Here is a 7,438-nt window from a genome sequence, read left to right as displayed (position 1 = left end):
TAGTACCTAGGTTTTTAAAATCTATACAAAGAAAAAACATATCTAATTCAAAGGTAGCAGATACTCAAAACAAATAAATGAGATCTGGCTGAAAAGTGAAATTAAAGCTCTCTATAGGAAGAAATCATTTTTGAACTTGCAATTATATCGTACACACTTGAAAATTGCACAAGAATTATCTCCCTTAGAATGGAACTCTATCCAAAATCATATAACAGAGAAACTTGCAGACGTTTTAGACAAGAAACAAAAACCCTAGATAACAAACTTACACTCTTAAAAGAAAACAAACCAAATCATAACAAATCTAACAATAGAGCAAATAATCCTAATTCTAACCTTAAAAACATTCCCACCACTATCAATCTCTCAAACACAAACTTCACTGATAATGAAATGAACCTATTAGATAAAGGTTCAAAATTTAATTGGCCTAACTCTCAAAAAGTAGAAGACGTAATCAATGTAGTAGCAGAAGTTGAATCAAACTTGAATAAATTAATACCAGATATACAAAACGACGTCAGATTTGAAGTTACAAAGAAGCTCCCGGCTTTCGTAAGGGAAATAAACAAAAGTTCTAATCCCACTCTCATAACAGAAATAATGACACTAAAAACAAAACTAAACAAAAATAATGTAGTTGTTACCAAAGCAGACAAAGGTGAAACCACAGTCCTCTTAAATAAAAATGACTATATTGAAAAAACAGAATAATTCTTTTCAGACAAAACCTACACTGTTGTAAACCAGGATCCCATAAATAAGATTCAACGGAATCTAAAAATTATCCTCAAGAATTCTACTTTTTTATTTAATGAACAAGAACACCAAAAAATGATAAATATGAATCCAAAGTTACCAACAGCTAGGGCATTGCCCAAATTACATAAACCCAACGTACCCATACGTCCTATAATCAACAGTAGAAATAGTCCCACGTATAAAACATCCAAATTTATACACTATTTCCTCAAAAGACATTACAAATTTAACAACGAATCGACAATCAAAAATTCAATAGAATTTTGTAATAAACTAGGAAAATTCAATTTACAACCACAACATAAAATGGTTTCATTCGACGTAACCAACATGTATCCAAATATACCGGTTAAAGAAACCATCAATATCATCAAACACAATCTCCTTACATACAGTAAATTAAGTAGATGTGAAATAGATGAATTCGTAAACCAACTGAAATTTGTATTAAACAATAATTACTTCACATTTAATAAAAAGATTTACCATCAAACATGCCTAGCAATGGGAGACCCCACGTCAGGCATACTGGCAGACATATATATGGATCATTTGGAGCAAAACAAAATAAACACAAAAATAAATGGACTTTGCCTTCGGATCAGGTATGTAGACGACACCTTTGTCATAATAGATAGCCAAAAAAATGATAGTGAAAAAATCGTAAGTTTCTTAAATAATATTGACCCAAATATAAAATTCACGAAAGAAGATGAAACTAACAACTCGATAAACTTCCTGGATATTAATGTAACACGAATAAGAGATTTGAATTTCAAATATTTAGAAAACCATCATACGCTCCTCTAACGATAAAAAATGATTCTCTTCACCCAAAATCACATAAACAGGCGGCTTTTTACAGTTTAGTTTATAGAGCTTTCAAAATCGCCCTTTCAGAGAGTAACTTAAAAAAGGAACTCAATTTTATAAAAGATCTGGCCTCAATTAATGGATATAAAATAAATATAGTCAATCGGATCATCAATAAAGTAAAACAAAAGTTAGTAACTAATCTTACTCCCGAAAAAACTAAGCAGTCCAAATTCGCAACATTTACATTCACCAATCCAGCCATTTTTCAAATAACTAATCCTATCAAAAAACGAGATGTGAATGTAGCATTCAAAACACAAAATACAAACAGAAACATTTTTTTTCAGCCACAATAGTATAAATTCCAAAAATAACACTTATCTAAGTTCTGGCATCTATAGATTAACATGTGTAGAATGTAAATGTTCATATGTTGGCCAAACTGGCCGTAACTTCCTCACAAGATACTTGGAACACGTTAATGCTACAGAGCACAACAAACATTCTGCGATGAGTGCTCACATGAGAGAGTCAGGCCACCAATTTACAACCATAGAGAAAGACCTAAAAATTATAAAGAAGATAGAAAAAGGTAAACTAATGACAGAATTAGAAAATATTTATATCCACTTAGACCAGTATTTCAATAAAGAAAAAAATTTAAATGACGAAATTCAAATAAGAAATCCGTTACACGAACAATTACTGAAACTATTAAAGACGCTTAATCTAGAAAAAAGTAATTTTGCCAAAGTTTTCATTCCCAAAACAACTAATAATCATCCAACATTAAAGAACTCAACCCCTCCCTGCGCTCCCACTAGACATTCCCCTTCCAATACCACACCCACAAACATTTCTCCTCCTACCCCTACTCCCTCCCCTCAACCCCCAAAACCTCACTCTTACAACACAAGGAGTAGACACAGAACAGACAGTCACCACATAACCTCGGACAACACCAAACCGACAAACAGCAATTGGAGGGGTAAGTGACGTTTCTAGAAGCACACTCTTAACTAGCAACACAAATTCCGGTTACTTACAAGATTCCTTTTCTTGTTACAGACATTCAGCAAGATAAACCAAGCAGCAGCTTTCAATACAAACGTTGATTTACGTCCCTTTCAATCATCCTTATCAAATCCATTAGTTCAACGAACGGTCATTGACATCTATAAGAACATATCTTTTCAACAGCATTCGCCGAGGTCATATGACAACAAGCATTTAAATTTCTTGAAGACCAACATTTATCCTGTTACAAGTTCAGTCATCAAATTGACGATAATTTGAATCTTTATAGACTCTTACCCACAAGGGATAAATAACTTTTTTACCAGATCTCATTGCCAAGAAAATCCTCAAATTTAACTCCTAAGATTGATTTTCACTTGTGTCTAAGATTTTGGACATGATATATATATTTTTATTTTATTTTATATTTTAGCACTCTCTCTTCCATAATTTTAATGTATCTTCCTATTAAGCATATGTAATTAAGCCATGTATACAAAGATTTTATATTTTATGATATTCTATTAGAATAAGTTTTAAGTTTGTCAAAAATGTTCTAATAGTTCTTAAGTCATTATTTACGTAAATAACAATTATTCGAGATTCAGATTTGGCTGATGATGCTCTGTAAGGGAGCGAAACATGTCCCATATATAACTTTTTAACTAATGAAGTTATTTTAAATGTGACAACATTATAATGTATTGAACAGGTGGATTCATAATAAAACTTTATTATTGTATAGGGCACTATGTCGCGAGCATCAAAAAAGCAACACTGCTGCTGGTATTCTTTGCCCTCCTCACATGTGGCAACAGCTGCAACATGTTGCAGGGGATTACATTGAAGGCCTGTAGAGGTAATATGGTTCTATAATATGTGGTTTTATATTTATTTTTTTACCAGTAGTTTTTATTTTCCAGAACTAGTATAGTTAATCACTGGGTGAGTTGGCCACGCGGTTAGGGGCGCGCAGCTGTGATCTTGCATCCAGGAGATAGTGGGTTTGAATCCCATTGTTGGCAGCCCTAAAGATGGTGTTCCGTAGTTTACCATTCTCGCACCAGGCTGTACCTTAAGGCCACGGCCCTATCCTTCCAACTCCTAGCCTTTTCCTATCCCATCATCGCCATAAGACGTATCTTCTGCGTTGGTGCGACGTAAAGCCACTAGCAAAAAAAAAAAATAGTTAATCATGGAATTTGTCCTGTTCACTAGATCTTGGACTGCCATTTTACACAATTTAATACAGTGTTAGTAAATTGGATTCTCTTTCCAATTTCTTCATTAATTTTCCTATCTTCTGCAAGTATACTCCCCAAATATTTGGAGCTTTACACAACTTCTAATGGTCTTCCATTTATTTCAGTATTCTCTTTTCCTTCTATTACATATCATGATCACTGTCTCGCTCTTCTGTACACTTATTTTCATTCCATCAGTTTTCTGCTCTGCATTACTTAAGTAGATTTCTATATAGAGGGATAGGTACATGAAAAGGTACACACAATAGCATAAACTCAGGGGCAGATCAGTGTAGGAAGAAGCAGCAACAGAGGCAAGGACAATCTCCACATCTTCATACTCTGAACTCAAATTGTAGTGTTGATTCGGGCTCAGCCTAATGGTATTTAAAGGTGCTCAAATACATCAGCCTGATATAGATGTTGATTCCCATAGGGAATCTGAAATATTTGTCCTGAATGAGTAAATTTATAATACCAATATAAATGGTCCGTTATTGGACATTATAAATTTTCCAGCTAACTCATTCTTGGTTGCCAGCGTTTTGCCCTCGTGTGCTAGGGTGGGCTCATCAGTTGGTACCTAGCACACCTACCAATACGCTGGCTAGTGCATACTGTGGAGGCCACTGCGTAGGCTAACTGGAGCCACCGGCAGTGCCAATGCACTAAGAGACTTTGTCTCATCAGCAAAAATTGATGCCTGCTTGGCCATCAGATGATATAGATGTTGATTCCCATAGGGAATCTGAAATATTTGTCCTGAATGAGTAAATTTATAATACCAATACCTGGCAACCAAGAATGAGTTAGCTGGAAAATTTATAATGTCCAATAACGGACCATTTATATTGGTATTACATCAGCCTTGTGTCGGTAGGTTTACCAGCACATAGAACGAAGATCCATGCATCTCCGTTAACTGTAAAAGTAGCTGGTAGGATGTAAGATCAATAACACCAGGATTTGTATTCTCCATACAAATCCTAGTTTGTTCCTTTCCATTGCTAATATTGACCCATTGGGATCCTTTTCTCTTTCTGTGTTTTGTCTCTTCCCTTCTGGTTTTATCCATCTTTCTTCTATTCCTACAGTTCCAGCATCAAGATTGAAATTCTGTCAAGATGGTCTGTCAGTGAGTGTTGAAACAGGAAGAAGTTGTTTGTTGGGAGCTAAGAAAAAAAAGGATTGATGATGTGAGAGCCCGTCTATTTGAAGACAGCAGTGTATGAAGTTGTGGATAATGTCCTAGTCTCTTCTTTCTATTGCTTTCTCATCTCTTGCTGATCTGTCATTGTCTTTGTCCAATTGTGTGCTCCTTTTCAAATTCTTGTGTACGTAAGATTTAATTTTGACATTTGTTTGCTCATGTCAGTTACTTAAATAAGGCCCTGTGATTCAATAGATCACTTACTCAGGATGAAAATGAAAACCAACAACCTGTTTTCCAGTCATTGACCAGGTCAGGGATGTAATGAATGAAACATATATAGGCTGTTATTACAATAGGGTCGCCACTCCCAAGGAGATTTATTAATGAGTGATAAATGCTATGAAATAATAATGGACTGTGTTGCTGGAATGAAAGATGACAGGGAAAACCGGAGTACCCGGAGAAAAACCTGCCCCGCCTCCGCTTTGTCCAGCACATATCTCACGTGGAGTGACCGGGATTTGAACCACGGTATCCAGCGGTGAGAGGCCGACGCGCTGCCGTCTGAACCACGGAGGCTCAGGATATCTGAGGAAAAGACAGATTTTGTTAAGTAGTAGTAATGCATTAATAATAAAGATAAATGAACCATTCAAAGTAGTGGCGGCATCACTGGAACATGGCGTGACGGAAAGTTATTGACAAACTAGCCAGCTGGCTTCACGCAAATGACAGAACATTACTGTACACTACGTTGCACTCTTCGTTGGATTAGCCAGGAGAGAGGACACACTACAGTTCATTAAGGTAAGTTCTAACGTTCAACTCTTAGGTATAAACAGAATTTAAACATAAATCTACATTTCTAACCAAACCAAACCCCATTGTGCAACAGCCCCGAAGGGCCTTGGCCTACCAAGCAACTGCTGCTCAGCCCAAAGCCTGCAGTTTTTATGAGGTGTCGTGTGGTCAGCACGACGGATCCTCTCGGTCGTAATTCTATACTCTTTAGACCGGGGCCGCCATCTCAGTCAGATTGTTCCTCAATTGTAATCACGTAGGCTGGGTGTACCTCGAACCAGCCCTCAGATCCAGGTAAAAATCCCTCATCTGGCCAGGAATCGAACCTGGGGCCTCTGGGTAAGAGGCAGGCACACTACCCCTACACCGCGGGGCTGGCTTCTACATTTCTAAACCATTTAAAAAAAGTGTGACTTGATAGAATCTGATGTTCTGTCAGGAATGAACACGTCATTCTCTGTTTATTAGTGTTTTGTTTTACAGGTATGTTATAGTGATATCTATATGTAGCCAAAATATTGGGGAGAATAATAGAAAGGAGTATGAGAGGAAGGATGGAAAGAAATTTAGAACAATAGTATGGATTTCGACAGGGCAGGTCAACAATAGACTCTATATTTGCCATGAGATTACTGATGGAAAAATAGTGGGAATATGGGAAAGATCTTCAGATTGATAGAGAAAAGGTGTGGTAAACTCTGGAAAGGAAAGGATGTGGAAGGCAATCAAGGAAACTAGTGCAAGCAATGTATAAAACTTGTTCCAGTTGTGTCCACACTCCAGTGGGGAGAACAGATCAGTTTAGAAACCAAACTGGACTAAGATAGGGAAGTGTATTGTCTCCACTTATGTTTGTAATGGTTATGGATGAAATTCTAAAGGAAACAAAGGCAAGATATAGAGAGGATATGAAAATATTGTTTGCAGATGACATAGTGATCTGGGGAGTCAACAATACAGAAGTGCAAATCCAACTAAAGGCTTTAATTGACAATATTGAGAAATATTGTATGAAAATCAGTGTAGAGAAGAACAAAACAGAGGAGAAAGAGAAGTAAAAGGAATAGTTAGTATCAGGGGACAAAACGTTGAGGTTGTTGAATGGGAAGTGAATTAATGCAAGATTGGATAAGGAGATCAGCAGAAGGGTACAAGCGGGAGCATGGGTAAAGATCAAGGCGGTGCGTGGAAGGTTTCTGGAACATCATTTTCATCCTGTACTGTGCAGTAAACTGCCCATTGCCCTGCAAGACAATGCCCACTGTCACAATCCTCTTCCTGTGAGGGAATTGTTGGCATGGTAGAGGTGGAAGGTCCTGAAGCATCGTCCCTATTCACTGAGCATGAGTCACTGTTACTTCAATATGTTCCCCAAACTAACGAAACCACTTTGAGGGCAGCTTTATATTAGAAGCGATAGGGCACTTTGCCAAGTGCATCAATAAAACTGCACTGCTACTGGTATTCTGAGGCTTGCACACATCTGGCAACGGCTGCGACATATTGCAGAGGATTACGTTGAAGGCCTGTAGAGGTATAATGGTCCTACAATAAGTTGTTTTATCATAATCATCATTTCTTCGCTCCAGTAAGCTGGGTGCGGTTGTGTACGAGCCTCCTCCAGTATGTTCTATCCATCCAC

Source organism: Anabrus simplex, chromosome 12 (assembly GCF_040414725.1).
Source record: "Anabrus simplex isolate iqAnaSimp1 chromosome 12, ASM4041472v1, whole genome shotgun sequence".
NCBI lineage: Eukaryota > Metazoa > Arthropoda > Insecta > Orthoptera > Tettigoniidae > Anabrus > Anabrus simplex.
Note: the sequence above shows the minus strand (reverse complement) of the source record.